The sequence below is a fragment of the Trachypithecus francoisi genome, unplaced genomic scaffold, assembly GCF_009764315.1.
Source record: "Trachypithecus francoisi isolate TF-2019V2 unplaced genomic scaffold, Tfra_2.0 Lachesis_group17, whole genome shotgun sequence".
In the NCBI taxonomy this organism is placed as follows: Eukaryota; Metazoa; Chordata; class Mammalia; order Primates; family Cercopithecidae; genus Trachypithecus; species Trachypithecus francoisi.
In genome coordinates, this window is record NW_022681462.1 from 87090061 (window position 1) to 87107532 (window position 17472).

The 17472-nt window shown below is 40.0% G+C and overlaps 1 protein-coding gene across 1 annotated transcript in view; it reads left to right on the forward strand.

Moving 5' to 3' along the window:
• The window catches only part of FAM228B (family with sequence similarity 228 member B), a 52089-nt gene that overhangs the window by 831 nt on the left and 33786 nt on the right, over positions 1-17472 (forward strand). Inside the window, 1 exon segment of the mRNA XM_033176425.1 lies at positions 15024-15092. The gene's annotated coding sequence lies outside the window, so the exon portion shown is untranslated.

The window sequence follows — 17472 nt, forward strand, 5'->3', positions numbered from 1 at the left end:
TTTGTATATTCACTTTGCTGTTTTTTTCCTAATATGTTAAGGTGGAATCATAGGTCATTGATTATATACCTTTTTAAATGTAGCATAGCTGTAAGTTTCTCTTGAGGTACTGCCTTAACTGCATCACCCAAATTTTGATATGATGTATGTATGTATTTATTTATTTATATTTGAGGTAGGGTCTTGCTATGTTGCCTAAGCTGGAGTGCAGTGGCACGATCATGACTCACTGCAATCCCCGCCTCCTGGAATCAAGCCATCCTTCCACTTCCTAGTAGCTGGAATTATAGTCGCACGCCACCATGTCTGGCTAATTTTTATATTTCCTGTAGAGATGGGATCTCACTGTGTTGCCTAGACTGATCTCCAACTCCTGAGCTCAAGCAACCCACCTACCTTGGTGTTCTGGGATTATAGCTGTGAGCCCTTGCGACCAGCGAGTTATATTGTTTTTAGATTGTAGTTTCTTTTTTCTAAACAGCTTTAGTAAGATATAATTGATATACAGTAAACTACATATATTTAAAGTGTGCTGTCTGGTACTGTGGCTCATGCCTGTAATCCCAGCATGTTGAGAGGCTGGAGTGGGAGGATCGCTTGAGCCCAGGAGCCCTGGACCAGGCAAAGCAATATACTGAGACCCTGTCTCCACAAACGAACAAACAATAATAGCCAGGTGTGGTAGCATACACTTATAGTCCCAGCTGCTTGAGAGGCTGAGGCAGGAGGAGCGCTTGACCCCAGGAGTTTGAGGCTGCAGTCAGCTGTGATTGTGCCACTGCATCCCCGCCTATGTGACAGAATAAGACCCTGTCTCAAATAAAGTATACAAACTTGGTAAGTTTTGACATGTATACACACGAAAACATCACCACAATCAAAATGGTGAACATATTCAGTACTCCCAAAGCTTCCTGACTATTCTGTTGTAATTCCTCCCTCTCTCACATCTCTCCACCACTGCTTTTCTTTCTTTCTTTTTCTCTTTCTCTTTCTCTCTTTCATTCTTCTTCTCTCTTTCCTTTTCTTTTTCCTTTTCTTTTCTTTCTTTTGCTCTGTCACTCAGCCAGGAATACACTGGCGTGATCTCGGCTCAGTGCAACCTCCACCTCCCAGGTGCAAACGATCCTCCTACCTCAGCCTCCCGAGTAGCTAGGATTACAGGCCTGCCACCACACCTGGCTGATTTTTTTGGATTTTTAGTAGAGATGGGGTTTCACCATGTTAGCCAGGCTGGTCTCAAACTCCTGACCTCAAGTGATCTGCCTTCCGCGGCCTCCCAAAGTGACCGTGCCCAGCCTGCTTTGCTTTCTGTCACTGTAGTTTAGTTTGCGTTTAAAACATTGTATACAAATGGAATCTTCCAGTATATATTTCTTTTCCTTTTGTTTGGTTTCTTTCACTCATCATAATTATTTTGCCTCTCACCCATGTTGTATGTATCAATATTTCATTCCTTTTTTGGTTGAATGCTATTCCCTTATATGGATATATCCCAATTTGTTCATCCTGTTTATGGACATTTGGGTTGTTTCCAGTTTGGGGCTATTACAAATAAAGCTGTTATGAACATTCATGTGTGTGTCTTTGATGGATATATGCTTTCATTTCTCTTGGGTAGATATTTAGTTGTGGAATGACTGGGTCATATGGTAAATGAATTTTAACTTTTTATGAAGCTGCCAAACTAGTTTCCAAAGTCATTGAATTATTTTGCGTAACCACTAGTAGTGCGTGAGAGTTCCAGTTGTTTCGTAATCTAGCCAACATTTGCAATAGTTTTATTTACTTATTTATTGTATGGCCTTTTAAACCCAAGACATTTTAAAAAGATGTATAGTGACATTGTGGTTTTAATTTGCATTTCCTTAATGACTAATGATGAGCATCTTTTCAAGTCTTACTTGCCATTTATCTGTCTTCTTCTTAGGTGAAGTGTTTGTTCAAATCTTTCGCCCACTTTAAAATTGGCAATTTTAGGTTGGGTGGTTTGTATTCTTATTGTCGGACTCTTCTTATCGAGATATAGTTTATATGCCATAAGATTCACTACTTTTTTTTTTTTTTTTTTTGAGACGGAGTCTTGCTCTGTCGCCTAGACTGGAGTGCAGTGGTGTGATCTCGGCTCACTGCAAGCTCCGCTTCCCGGGTTCACGCCATTCTCCCGCCTCAGCCTCCCAAGTAGCTGGGATGACAGGAGCCCACCACCAAGTCCAGCTAATTTTTGTTTTTGTATTTTTACAAAAAAAAGGTAGAGAGGGGGTTTCACTGTGTTAGCCAGGATGGTCTCTATCTCCTGACTTGGTGATCTGCCTGCCTCGGCCTCCCCAAGTGCTGGGAATACAGGCGTAAGCCACGTGCCTGGCCAAGATTCACTAAAGTGTACAATTCAGTGTTTTTTATTTTTTAAAAATTCAGAATTTTTATTTTCAGTGTTTTTTAGTATATTCCCCAATATGTGCAACTGTCACCACTATCTAATTCCAGAACATTTAATCACCCCCAAAAAGAAACCTCACACCTTTTAGCAGTCACTCCCCATTCCCCTCCCTCTCTGGCTGCTGGCAACACTGATCTACTTCCTGTCTAAACAGATTGGTCTACTCTGGACATTTTATACCAATGGAATCATGCATTTGTTTACAAATGGAATCATGTGGTCCTTAGTAACTGCTTTCACTTAGTATAATGTTTTCAAAGTTCCTCCATGTCATAGCATAAGCAGTACTTTATTCCTTTTGATGGCCAAATATTCCATTGTCTGAGTATCACATTTTGTGTATCCCTTCATCAGTGAATGGACATTTGGGTTGTTTCTGTTTTTTGCTGTTATGAATAATGCTGCTATGGACATTTGTGTATAACTTTTTAGGTAACATATGATTGCAGTTCTCTTGGGTATGTAACCTAGGAGTGGAATTGTTGGGTCATATGGTAACTCTATGTTTAACTTTTTGAGGAACTGCTGTACTGTTTCCCACAGCAGTGATACCGTTTTAAATTTTCATAGCAATGTATGAAAGTTACAATTTCTCCACTGCTCAGAGTTTGTTGAACTTCTTGTATCTATGGGTTTATAGTTTCTGATAAATCTGGACATTTTTCAGCCATTCTTTCTTTCTTTTTTTTTTTCAAGCGAGTCTTACTCTGTCACCCAGGTTGGAGTGCAGTGGCGTGATCTCAGCTCACTCCAACCTCCGCCTCCTGGGTTCAAGCGATTCTTGTGCCTAAGCCTCCCGAGTAGCTAGGATTACAGATGTGCACCACCATGCCCGGCTAATTTTTGTATTTTTAGAAGAGACGAGGTTTCACCATGTTGGCCAGGCTGGTCTTGAACTCCTGACCTCAAGTGATCCACCTGCCTTGGCCTCCCAAAGTGATGGAGTTACAGGCGTGAGCCACCGTGCCTGGCCTATTTCTTAAAATATTTTTTCTATTCCCTCCATCTTTTGGGAAATACAACTGTATGTACCATAACCTGCTTGAAGTCCCGTAGCTCACTTATATTCTGGTTATTTTCTTCAGTTTTTTCCCCTGTGCATTTCATTTTAGAAAGCTTCTGTTGCTATGCTTTTAAGTTCACTAACTTTCTGTAATGTCTAATCTGCTAATAAACCTACCTAGCATATTTTTCATCTCAAGTATTATAATTTTCATCCATAGAAGTTTTATCTGGATCCTTTTGTTGCTGTCTTTTGTTTGTTTGTTGCTGTTGTTGTTGAGACAGGATCTCGCTATATAGCCCAGTCTGGTCTTGAACTCCTAGCCTTAAGTGATCCTCCTACCTTGGCCTCCCAAAGCACTGGGATTACAGGTGTGAGCCATCATGTCTGGCCCTTACTTCTTTTTCAAACATTTTCTTCTGTCTCAACATGTCTACTTTTCCTCTAGCTTCCTTAACTTATGAACTACAGGAATAATAATGATTTTAATGTCCTGGTTTAATAATTATAGTGTCTTTGTGATTTTGGGGACAGTTTTGGTTAATTTTCCTTATTATTATTGGTTAAATTTTCCTATTTCTTTGTATACCTGGTGATTATTGGTTAAATTTTCCTATTTCTTTGTATGCCTGGTGATTTTTGATTGAATGCAAGACTGTGAATTTTAACCATGTTGAGTGCTAGATATTTTTGGTTTGCCATAAATATTCTTTTTTTTTTTTTAAGTACAAGTGCACAAATTTCCCATAAATATTCTTCATTTTTCCCTTCGGATTCAGTTAAGTTACTTGGACACAGCAGGATTCCTTCAGGTCTTGCCTCCGAAGTTTTGCTAGACAGGACCACAGCAGTATCTACCGTAGGGCCAATTTTGTTTCAGTACTGATACAAAACCTCTCCAAATACTCTACTCTATGCACTTCAAACTATGGGATTTTTTTTTTTCCTCTGGCTGATGCTAAAGGGAACGAATACTCCTGGGACTGTGTGACCTCTAGGGATTGATTCCTTAATTCTTGCAGGTGTTTCTTTGCCCGTTGTTCCTTTGGGTATTTTTCTCACAGGCATATAGTGTTTACCATCAGCTGAAGACTCAAGGCGACCTCTGCGGACTTGACTCTTTGCAGATCTCCAGAGCTCCATTCTTGTAGCTCTTCTCCCTCTAGTACTTTAACCTATAAACTCCAACTGCTCTGGCCTCTCCAGACTCCCATCCCTACTCCTATTCAGGCAGACAGCTGGGCTGTTTGTTTTTTATTTCTCGGGGGCCATGTTCTTCTTTGCCTGATGTTCGATATCTTGGAAACTGTTGTTTCATCTATTTTATCTTTTTTTTTTTAAGTTGTTTCAGGTGGGAGAGTAAGTCTGTTTCCTGTTACTCTGTCTTGTCCAAAAGTGAAAGTTCTCATCTAGACATTATTTTTTCAAACAGTTGTTTTCTGCTGCATTCTTTTACTCCTCATTTCTACAACTCTAATTATCCATTTGTTGAATCTTTTGATATTATCTGATAGGTCACTATGACTCTGTTCATTATTTTCTAATATTTCTTCTTCCTTTTTTTCAGGTTGGGTAATTTCTAATGATCTGTCCTCAAGTTCACTATTTTTATGTCATCTCTGATCTGCTACTAACCCATTGAGGTTTGTTTATTTCTCAAATTTAAGAATTGTATTTTCCACTTGGTTTTTTATCATTTCTATTCTCTGCTAAGATTTTCTATTCATTAATTATGAGCGTATTTTTAAGCATAGCTATCTTAACTGTCCTGAAATCCTTGTCTTCTTTTTTTTCAGATTTTCATGTCAATGTAATTTTCTTTTTTTTTTCTTATTTTGCTTTAAGTTCTGGAATACAAGTGCAGGATGTGCAGGTTTGTTGCATGTGCTGTGGTGGTTTGCTGCACCTGTCAACCCATCATCTCGGTTTTCAGTCCTGCGTAGAAAGGTCCTAATGCTCTCTCTCCCCTCGCTCCCCAGCCCCCAACTGGCCCTAATGTGTGTTGTTCCCCTCCCTGGGTTCATGTGTTCTCATTGTTCAACTCCCACTTATGAGTGAGAACATGCAGTGTTTGGTTTTCTGGTTCCTGTGTTAGTTTGCTGAGTATGATGGCTTCCAGCTTCATCTATGTCCCTGCAAAGGACATGGTCTCATTCCCTTTTATGGCTGCATAGTATTCCATGGTGTATATGTACATTTTCTTTAAGCAGTCTATCATTGATGGGTGTTTGTGTTGGTTACATACCTTTGCTATTGTAAATAGTGCTGCAGTAAACATACATGTGCAGGTGTCTTTATAGTAGAATGATTTATATTCCTTTAGGTACATACCCAGAAATGGGATTGCTGGGTCAAATGGTATTTTTGGTTCTAATATCCTTGAGGAATCGCCACACTGTCTTTCACAATGGTTGAACTAATTTACATTCCCACCAACAGTGTAAAAGTGCTCCTGTTTCTCCACAGCCTTACCAGCATTTATTGTTTTGTGACTTTAATAATTGCCATTCTGACTGGCATGAGATGGTATCTCATTATGATTTTCATTTGTATTTCTCTAATGATCAGTGATGTTGAGCTTTTTTTCATGTGTTTGTTGGCCATGTAAATGTCGTCTTTTTTTTTTTTTTTTTTTTTTTTGAGACGGAGTCTCCCTGTGTCGCCCAGGCTGAAGTGCAGTGGCGCGATCTCTGCTCACTGCAAGCTCCGCCTCCCGGGTTCACGCCATTCTCCTGCCTCAGCCTCGGAGTAGCTGGGACTACAGGCGCCCGCCACCACGCCCGGCTAGTTTTTTGTATTTTTAGTAGAGATGGGGTTTCACCATGTTAGCCAGGATGGTCTCGATCTCCTGACCTCGTGATCCACCCGCCTCAGCCTCCCAAAGTGCTGGGATTACAGGCTTGAGCCACCGCGCCCGGCCTAAATGTCTTCTTTTGAGAAGCATCTGTTCATATCCTTTGCCCACTTTTTGATTTTTTTTTTCTTGTAAACTTGTTTGTTTTTTGTAGATTCTGGATATTAGACGTTTGTCAGATGGGTAGATTGCAAACATTTTCTCCCATTCTGTAGGTTTCCTGTTCACTCCAGTGACAGTTTCTTTTGCTGTATAGAAGCTCTTTAGTTTAATTAGATCCCATTTGTCAATTTTGGCGTTTGTTGCAATTGCTTTTGGCATTTTTGTCATGAAATCTTTGCCCATGCCCTGAATGTTATTGCCTAGGTTTTCTTCTAGGGTTTTTATGGTTTTGGGTTTTACATTTAAGTCTTTAATCCATCTTGAGTTAATGTTTGTATACACTGTAAGGAAAGGGTCCAGTTTCAGTTTTCTGCATATGGCTAGCTAGTTTTCCCAGCACCATTTATTAAATAGGGAATCCTTTTATTAAAGGAATTCTTTATTAAAGGGGAATCCTTTCCCCATTGCTTGTTTTTGTCTGGTTTGTCAAAGATCAGATGGTTGTAGATGTGTGGTGTTATTTCTGAGGTCTCCATTCTGTTCCATTGGTCAATATGTCTGTTTTGGTACCAGTACCATGCTGTTTTGGTTACTGTAGCCTTGTAGTATAGTTTAAAGTTAGGTAGTGTGATGCCTCCAGCTTTGTTCTTTTTGCTTAGGATTGTCTGGGCTATATAGGCTCTGTTTTGGTTTCATGTAAAATTTAAAGTAGTTTTCTCTAATTCTGTGAAGAATGTCAATGGTAGATTGATGGGAATAGCATTGAATCTATAAATTACTTTGGGTAGTATGGCCATTTTCATGATATTGATTCTTCCTATCCATGAGCATGGAATGTTTTTCCATTTGTTTCTGTCCTCTCTTATTTCCTTGAGCAGTGGTTGTAGTTCTCCTGAAAGAGGTCCTTCACATCCCTTGTTAGCTGTATTCCTAGGTATTTTATTTTCTTTGTAGCAATTGTGAGTGGGAGTTTATTAATGATTTGGCTTTCTGCTTGTCTGTTGTTGGTGTATAGGAATGCTTGTGATTTTTGCACATCAAATTCGTATTTGGAGGCTTTGCTGAAGTTGCTTATCAGCTTCAGGAGTCTTTGGCCTGAGATGATGGGGTTTTCTAAATATAGAATCATGTCATCTGCAAATAGAGACAATTTGACTTCCTCTCTTCCTATTTGAATACCCTTTATTTCTTTTTCTTGCCTGATTGCCCTGGCCAGAACTTCCAGTAATATGTTGAATAGGAATTGTGAGAGAGGGCATCCTTGTCTTGTGCTGGTTTTCAAAGGGAATGCTTCCAGCTTTTGCCTATTCAGTATGATACTGGCTGTGAGTTTGTCATAAATAGCTCTTATTATTTTGAGATATGTTCCATCAATACCTAGTTTATTGAAAGTTTTTAACATGAAGGGATGTTGAATTTTATTGAAAGCCTTTTCTGCATCTATTGAGATGATCATGTGGTTTTTTTCATTGGTTCTGTTTATGTGATGGATTATGTTTATTGATTTGCATGTGTTGAACCAGCCTTGCACTGCAGGGATGAAGCCGACTTGATCGTGGTGGATAAGCTTTTTGATGTGCTGCTGGATTTGGTTTGCCAGTATTTTGTTGACAATTTCACATTGTAGTTCAACAGGAATATTGGCCTGAAGTTTCCTTTTTTTGTTGTGTCTCTGCCAGATTTTGGTATCAGGATGATGGTGGCCTCTTAAAATGAGTTAGGGAGGAGTCCCTCCTTTTCAGTTGTCTGAAATAGTTTCAGAAGGAATGGTATGAGCTCTTCTTTGTATTTCTAGTAGAATTCAATTCAGCTATGAATCCCTCTGGTCCTGGGCTTGTTTTTTTTTTTCTTTTCTTTTCTTTTTTTTTTGGTAGGCTATTAATTACTGCCTCAATTTCAGAACTTGTTATTTGTCTATTCAGGGATTTGACTTCTTCCTCGTTTAGTCTTGGGAGGTGTATATGTCCAGGAATTTATCCATTTCTTTTAGATTTTCTAGTTTATTTGCATGGAGGTGTTTATGGTGTTCTCTGATGGTGGTTTGTATTTCTGTGGGGTCAGTGATGAAAATATCCCTTTTATAATTTTTTATTGTATCTGTTTGATTCTTCTCTGTTTTCTACTTCATTAGTCTAGCTAGCGGTCTATTTATTTGGTTAATTTTTTTCAAAAAACTAGCTCCTGGATTCATGGATTTTTTTGAAGGGTTTTTTCATGTCTATATCTCCTTCATTCTGCTCTTAGTTATTTCTTGTCTTCTGCTAGCTTTTGAATTTGTTTGCTTTTGCTTCTCTGGCTCTTTTAATTGTGATGTTAGGATGTCGATTTGAGATCTTTCTAGCTTGCTTATGTGGGCAATTAGTGCTATAAATTTCCCTCTTATCACTGCTTTAGCTGTGTCCCAGAGATTCTGGTACACTGTCTTTTTGCTTTCATTGATGTCAAAGAACTTCTTTATTTCTGCCTTAATTTCGTTATTTACCCAGGAGTCATTGTCAGTCAGGAGCATGTTCAATTTCCATGTAGTTGTGTGGTTTGAGTGAGTTTCTTTTTTCTTTATCTTTTCTTTCTTTTTATTTTTTTGAGATAAGAGTCTCACTCTGTTGCCCAGGCTGGAGGGCAGTGGCACAATCTCTGCTCACTGCAACCTCTGCCCCTAGGTTCAAGCAATTCTCCTGCCTCAGCCTCCCATGTAGCTGGGATTACAGGCATGCACCACTGTGCCCGGCTAATTTTTGTATTTTTAGTAGAGACGGGTTTTCACCATCTTGGCCACGCTGGTCTTGAACTCCTGACCTCGTGATCCACCTGCCTCATGCTCCCAAAGTGCTGCAATTACAGGCATGAGCCACTCCACCTGGCCTTGAGTGAGTTTCTTAATCCTGAGTTCTAATTTGATTGCACTGTGGTCTGAGAGACTGTTTGTTATGATTTGAGTTCTTTTGCATTTGCTAAGGTGTGTTTTACTTCCAAGCATGTGATTGATTTTAGAATAAGTACCATGTGGCACTGAGAAGAGTGTATATTATGTTGATTTGGGGTGGAGAGTTCTGTAGATGTCTGTTAGGTCCGCTTGAGTTCAAGTCCTGAATATCCTTGTTAATTTTCTGTCTCATTGATCTGTCAAATATTTACGGTGGGGTGTTTGTAAATATTTTACAGTTTGTAAATATTTGATCTGTCAATCAAATATTTGCAGTGTAAAGTCTCCCACTATTATTGTTTGGGAGTTTCAGTCTCTTTGTAAGTCTCTAAGAACTTGTTTTATCAATTTGAGTGCTCCTGTATTGGGTGCATATATATTTAGGATAATTAGCTTTTCTTGTTGAATTAATCCCTTTACCATTATGTAATGCCCTTTTTGTCTTTTTTGGTCTTTGTTCATTCAAAGTCTGCTTTATCAGAGACTAGGATTGCAACCTTTGGTTTTTTTTTGCTTTCCGTTTGCTTGGTAAATTTTCCTACTTTCCTTTATTTTGAGCCTATGTGTGTTTTTTCATGTGAGATGAGTCTCCTGAATAGAGCACATGGATAGGTCTTGACTCTATCCAATTTGCTAGTCTGTGTCTTTTAATTGGGTCATTTAGCCCATTTACATTTAAGGTTAATATTATATGTGAATTTGATCCTGTCATCATGATGCTATCTGGTTATTTTGCACATTAGTTGATGCAGTTTCTTCATAGTGTCATTGGTCTTTATATTTTGGTGTGTTTTTGCAGTGGTTGCTAGTGGTTTTTTCCTTTCCGTATTTAGTGCTTCCTTCAGGAGCTCTTGCAAGGCACGCCTGGTGGTGATGAAATCACTCAGCATTTGGTTGTCTGGAAAGGATTTTATTTCTCCTTCACTTATGAAGCTTAGTTTGGCTAGATATGAATTTCTGGGTTGAAAATTCTTTCCTTTAAGAACGTTGAATATTGGCCCCACTGTTTCCTGGATTGTAGGGTTTCTGCTGAGAGGTCCGCTGTTAGTCTAATGGGCTTCCCTTTGTAGGTGACCTGGCCTTTCTCTCTGGCTGCCCTTAACATTTTTTCCTATATTTCAACCTTGGAGAATCTGATAATTATGTGTCTTGGGGTTGATCTTCTCATGGAGTATCTTAGTGGTGTTCTCTGTATTTCCTGAATTTGAATGTTGGCCTGTGTTACTAGGTTGGGGAAGTTCTCCTGGATAATATCCTAAAGTGTGTTTTCCAACTTGGTTCCATTCTCCCCGCCTGTTTCAGGTACTCCAGTCAATCTTAGGTTTGGTCTTTTTACATAGTCCCATATTTCTTGGAGGTTTTGTTTGTCCTCTTGCATTCCTTTTTTATCTTATCTGGTCTGCATGCCTTATATCAACAAGATGGTCTTCAAACTCTGATATTCTTCCTTCCACTTGGTCTATTTGACTATTGATAACTTGTGTGTGCTTCACGAAGTTCTCTTGCTGTGTTTTTCAGCTTCACCAGGTGATTTATGTTCCTCTCTAAACTAGTTATTCTAGTTAGCAGCTCCTGTAACCTTTGACCAAGGTTCTTAGCTTCTTTGCATTGGGTTAGAACATGCTTCTTCAGCTCAGTGGAGTTTGTTATTACCCACCTTCTGAAGCCTACTTCTGTCAATTTGTCCATTTCATCCTCTGTCCAGTTCTGTGCCTTTGCTGGAGAGGCATTGCAATCATTTGGAGGAGAAGAGGCACTCTGGCCTTTTGGGTTTGCAGCATTTTTTGATTGATTCTTTGTCATCTGCATGAGTTTGTCTAGTATTGATCTTTGAGGCTGCTGACCCTTGGATGGGTTTTTCTGGGGACTTTTTTTTTTGTGTTGATGCTATTATTGTTGCTTTCTGTTTTTCTTGCAATGGTCAGGTCTCTCTTCTATGGGGATGCTGCAGTTTGCTGGGGGTTCACTTCAGGCCCTATTAATCTGGTTCACTCCTGCACCTGGAGATGTCACTTGAGGAGGCTGGAGAACAGCAAAGATAGGTGCCTTCTCCTTCTTCTGGGATCCCTAACCTCGAGGGTACCAACCTGATGCCAGTAGGAATGCTCCTGTATAGGGTGTCTGACAACCCCCGTTGGAGGGTCTTACCCCGTTGGCTGGCGCAGGGAGCAGGACTTGTTTAATGAAGCACTTTGACTGTCCCTTGGGGAAGGGGGTGTGCTTCACTGCGAGGAAACCCACTTATCTGGACTGCCTGGATTCCTCAGAACTAGCAGGAGCAAAAACTCAGTCTGCTGGTCTGTGGAGGCAGCGGCCACCCCTACCCCTAGGGGCTCAGGCCCAGGGAGATCAGCATTCTGTCCCTGAGCCCCCGGCTGGAGTTGCTGGAGTTCCTGAAGGGAGGCACTACCCAGTGAGGAGGGATGGGTCAAGGTCAGGCCTGAAGAGGCACTCTGTCCACCGTCTGCCACAGCTGGTGTGTTGGGCTGGTGGGGGATACCTCTTGGGACCAAGCTGTCGAGCCTCCCTGGCTGCAGCAGGGGAAAAGTGGGGCCTGGAGCTATAAAGATGGCTCCCTTCCCTGACCCTGGGAGCTTAGTGTGTTAGGTGGCTATCAGTCCCAGTGTTGGCTGTCACCCCTCCCACAAGGAGCTCAAATGGCGTAGACAGCAGGCAGCCTCAGCTGTGGTGCTGGTCGTCCCTCCCCATGGGAACTCAGCAAGCTTAAGCAGATTCTAGCTTAGAAGCTGTTGAGAACCTGCACAGCTCCGCGGTTGGGATCCTAGGCCCTGGTGGCATGGGCTCACGAATGGGATCTGCTGATCCGTGGGTTGCACAGTCCCGTGGAAAAAGCATGTTTTCCCAGGCTGAGTAGCACACTCACTCACTGCCTCCCTTGGCTGGGGGGTGGGGGCTCCTCTGCCCTGTGTGGTTCTCAGGTGGCCGCCACACCACACTGTTCTTCCTTCCTCTCTGTGGGTCATGCCAGCCACTTAGTCAGTTCTGATGACAGAACCTGGGTACTTTGGTTGCTGGTACAGGATTCACATGCTGTTATGGTTCTTTTCGATGGGAGCCTCTGATGACACTGCTTCTAGTCAGCTATCTCAGCCCTGCCCCCAAAATCCTTGTTGTCTAATTCCAACATTTGGGTCATTTCAGTGTTGGTCTCCATTGATTGCCTTTTTCTTAAGTATGGGTCACATTTCTCTGTTTCTTTATGTATCTAGTAATTCTAGATTACATTTTGAACATCATGAATGATACATTGTGGAGGGTCAGAATTCTATTATATTCCTCTGAAGAATATTGAGTTTTTGTTTTAGGAAGCAGTTATCTTGGCTGAACTCAAACTCCAGACTTGTCTTTCCTGAAGTTGGCAGCGGATGAAGTCACTGTTTAGTCTTTTTTAATCTTTAGCTGGGCTACATGGAGTCTGCCTTATGCATGTACAGTTTAAGAGTTTGTCAGATATTTGGTCAGAGTTCATTTGCAGAATTTGTGGCATCCCTTTTTTGGCTCCCTCCTTTCCAGTATTTTTCCTTTCACCTTCCAGCTCCCATGAATACCCCAAACTCTGTCTTCTAATTTCTGAACCTGTTAGGCCACATGTTTCTATCTGAGTTTTAGCCACCTTCTTTAGCTCAGACTAAGGCCCTTCCTCAGGCAAGTTAACAAAAAACTGGAAATTCATCTAGTGCTGTTTTTTTTGTTTGTTTGTTTTTGTTTTTTCCTAGTGCTGAATAGCATTCAGTAACTCCCTGCTTTTTGATAACTCTCCAGTGTCTTCAGTTTGTTGTTTTTTATATGTATATTTTTTATCTGGAATGTTAATTCACTACCCCCTATCTGAGTACAGACTTACCAGGAAGGGCAACTCTATGAGGCAAAAATAACAAAGAAAACAAACTAGAGTAGACTCATTTGAGTTTTCTATGCTTCTAGTTGTTGCTTAGCTCCCATGAGCCTTGGCTTCTTTGGATGTTAGGGGAAGGACATCCAAAGGGTGGGGAAGGACAGTTCTTAGATGAGATTTTACTCATCTGTTCTGGAAATAAAAGCAGTGGGACTGAAGACAACTACTTCCACTGACAGTTAACTTGAGAATGTTTTATTTTTATGTAATTACAAGAGGATCTCAAAGGCAATTCTGTGCTAGAAATCAACCTCTTCCATTTTCTGGCAGGTATTTAATAATTGTGGAAATTTGTTATAAAAATGGAACAATTAATGCTGTCATAATTTTGTCACTAATATCACTATTCCCTAAAGATTGTGTTATTTCAAAATCTGAAAATGTGACTTGTATATAAAAATAGTATTTGGCTGGGCGTGGTGGTGTCTCATGCTTGTAATCTTAGCACTTTGAGAGGCTGAGGCAGAAGCATTGCTTGAGCTCAGGAATTTGAGGGTACAGTAAGCTATGATCAGACCACTGCACTCCAGCCTAAGTGACAGAGCAAGACTCTGTCTCCAAAATAAGTACATAAAAATAAAATTTATTATTAATATTTATTTGATAGCCATATTTGCTAATGATAAATAAATTTATTACGATTATATTTATGTCAATACTGTCTAAGAAATTTGTTTCAGTCTTTTGGGTAATTTGTCAGTGGTCTTGGAAAAATTAATTAAATACATATGTTTCCTTTTATTTTAATAAGAGCTTTCTTTCATTTTGAGAAGATCCAATTACTTATTTAATTATAATTTTACATTTTATATACAGTTGTAAGTTAATGAATAAAAATGTAACTCATTTCCTTGATTTATTATATCCATAGGCTTATGTTTCAGTAGTTTTCAAAAACAAAATTAGTGGGTGAATTAATTATGGAAGAACACAAAGAAGAGCAGGAGATTGAATAGAAAGTCTTTCTAAGACCTTGTGTTGTTGCTCACTAGTGACATTTCTTCTATGTATAGAGTTTGCCTTAGGTGGCACTAAGCTTTTGGTGAAACTGTTGACATATTCTTAGCTAGTTCTGTAAGAATCAAGGCTGGAAGATCAGTATGTCTTACACAGTCAGAAAGCCTCAAATAAAGGCCTAATTTAATCTATTTTAACCCAGAAAAGTAGACGCATTTTATAAGATGTGAAAAAAGATGGATTCTATCTACCATGTGACTCTGGGAAAGACATTTGACCATTTTGGGACTCAAAATATCTGTGAGCTGAGTTACATTTTGCTGTAGCCAAGAGCAGACAGGTTGAAATACTGTTTCAAAAGCACTTGATGGGCTGGGCATGGTGGCTCAGGCCTGTAATCCCAGCACTTTGGGAGGCTGAGGCAGGCAGATCACTTGAGGCCAGGAGTTCGAGACCAGCCTGGCCAACATGATAAAACCCTGTCTCTACTAAAAAAACAAAAATTAGCCAGGCATGTGTTGCACACCTGTAATCCCAGCTACTTGGGAGGCTGAGGCATGAGAATCGCTTGAACCCACTGGAGGTTGCAGTGAGCCAAGATGGTGCTGCTGCACTCCAGCAGCCTAAGCAACAGAACAAGACTCTATCTCCAAAAAAATATATAAATAAATAAAAGCACTCGATGATATGATTTGGAGAAGACAAACTGCGAACTGCATGCACAGAGAACTTTCCAGGGATATGTCTGTCATGCTAAATATAATGATTCCAGATAGCACTAATAGTTTTTAAAGATTTTCTTTTCAAAGTTTAATTCTGTCCTTTCAGGTCTTAGCTAAAGAAGATACTGAGGCAGCTGTTCAATCCATATTATACAGAGAAAATTATGTAATTAAGGTAAGAACTGGCTACAAAATGCATCTCAGTTAAAAACTGAATGTAGTTTTTCCTTTTTATGTGTAGCATATCATATAAAAACTATTTAGAAAACATGGAAAAAAGAACTAAAAGAATACTCCCTTGCACCTGGAATTAACCTTAAGGGATGTCTGAGATTGCTTTAATGGACTTCCTCCCTTCCTATACTTTGTGGGAATTCCTTCACAGAGAGGCACAGGAATTTCCCTCTACTCACTTGTTTCTTTGTCCTAGTGGGTTTCAGCAGTCGCTACAAATGAGCTACTCCTTAAGAGCTGTTAGCAGAACACACTGAGTAATTATTATTCAGATATACATAGAACAGGGCTACACTGAGCCAGGATGGGCTTAATGTGACAAGAAGAGCATCCATGTGAAGTGTACTAAACACCGGGAACACTGGAGTGGGTAACCTGTTTTTATTTTTAAGAAATTTCTTTAGAGTTATTTAAAAAGAAAAGGAACTAACATTGGGAATGGCTGAAGTGTGCTATGGCCAGAGGCTAGGGAGGGACTTGGCCTAGCAGACCTCTCAGGATTCTTAATATTTTATTTTTTTCATTTTGAAGTTCACGCTCATCCTAGTAGTCACAAGACTTTATTTGCTATATGAAAGCTGGATAAGAAGGTTTGGTGAGAATGAATTAATCTGTAGCCTAATCAAGCACCTTCTTTGCAGGCTACTCTCCACTTGGATTAGGTTATGCTACACTTCTGCCTCTTTACTCTTGCCTTTTTTTTTTTTTTTTTAAATCTGAAGGTCAGTTGTACTGAAGGTTTTTTTCCCTTTTTTCTTTTTTCATAGAATGTTTTTCTTCCTCTTTTTCTGCCATCCCTTCTCTTCCTGGATACTATTCTTTTTTTTTTTTTTTTTTTTGAGGCAGTCTCACTCTGTCACCCAGGCTAGAGTGCAATGGCACAATTACAGCTCTCTGCAGCCTTGGTCTCCTGGGCTAAAGTGATTCTCCTGCCTCAGCCTCCCGAGTAGTTGGGGTTACAGGTGTGAGCCACGAAGCCCAGCTAAGTTTTAATTTTTTTTTTTGAAGTGGAGTCTCACTTCTTTGCCCAGGCTGAAGTGCAATGGCACTATCTTGGCTCACTGCAACCTCCACCTCCTGGGTTCGAGCAGTTCTGCCTCAGCTTCCCAAGTAGCTGGGATTACAGGCATGTGCCAGCATGCCCAGTTAACTTTTGTATCCTTAGTAGAGAGAGATGTGTTTCACCATGTTGGCCAGGCTGGCCTCGCACTCCTGACTTCAAGTGTTCTGCCCACCTTGGCTTCCCAAAGTGCTGGGATTACAGGTGTGGGATTACCACTACTCCTGGCCAAGTTTTAATTTTTTTGTAGAGACAGAGTCTATTTTCCCCAGGCTGGTCTTGAATTCCTGGGCTCATGTGATCCTCTTGCTTTGGCCTCCCGAAATGCTAGGATTACTGGCGTGAGCTATCGCATGTAGCCTAACTCCTCATTCTTAAAGGCCCAGCCCAAATGTCTCCCACTTTGGGAGTCTTGGCTTTGGAAAAAAATTAATCATTTTTTTTAATGTATGCATTATAAAAGTAAATACACACAATATAAAATTTGCCATTTTAACCATTTTTAAGTGTACTATTCAGTGTCATTAATTACATTCATAATGTTGTACAACCATCACCACTATTTCCAAAACCTTTTCGTTACTCCAAACTGAAAGTTTGTATTCAGTAAGCAGTGACTCCTCATTTCTCCCTCCCCGAGGCACTTGGTAACCTCCAATCTACCCTCTGTCTCTATGAATTTTGGCTATTCTAGATAGTTTATATATGTGGAATCCTATACTATTTGTCCATTTGTGTCTGACTTATTTCACTTTGGCATACTATTTTCAAAGTTCATCCACATTGTAGCATATATCAGAACTTCATTCTTTTTTATGGCTGAATAATGTTCCATATTACACATATAAATAAATGTGGTTTGTATATACCACATTTTATCTGTTCATCTGTTGATGGATACTTGGATCATTTCCACCTTTTGGCTATTGTGAATAATGCTGGAATGAACACTGGTATACAAGTATCTGTTTGAGTCCTGAATTTTCATTCATTTGGTTAGGAGGGGAATTGTTGGGTCTTATGGTAGGTCTGTTTAAATTTCTGAGGCCCACCAAACTGGGAATCTTTTAAGAATCTAGGAAATAGTTTTTCTTTCCTCTGTTTTCAGTTATTTTATTTATAGTATGCCACATATATATGCATCATATATAAATATACATCTTGTTATATTCCCCCTCCCACTGTTTGTGAATTTGTTTGTTTCTTAGGAATGAGTTTTCACTATGTTGCCCAGGCTAGAGTGCAGTGTCCCAATCATAGT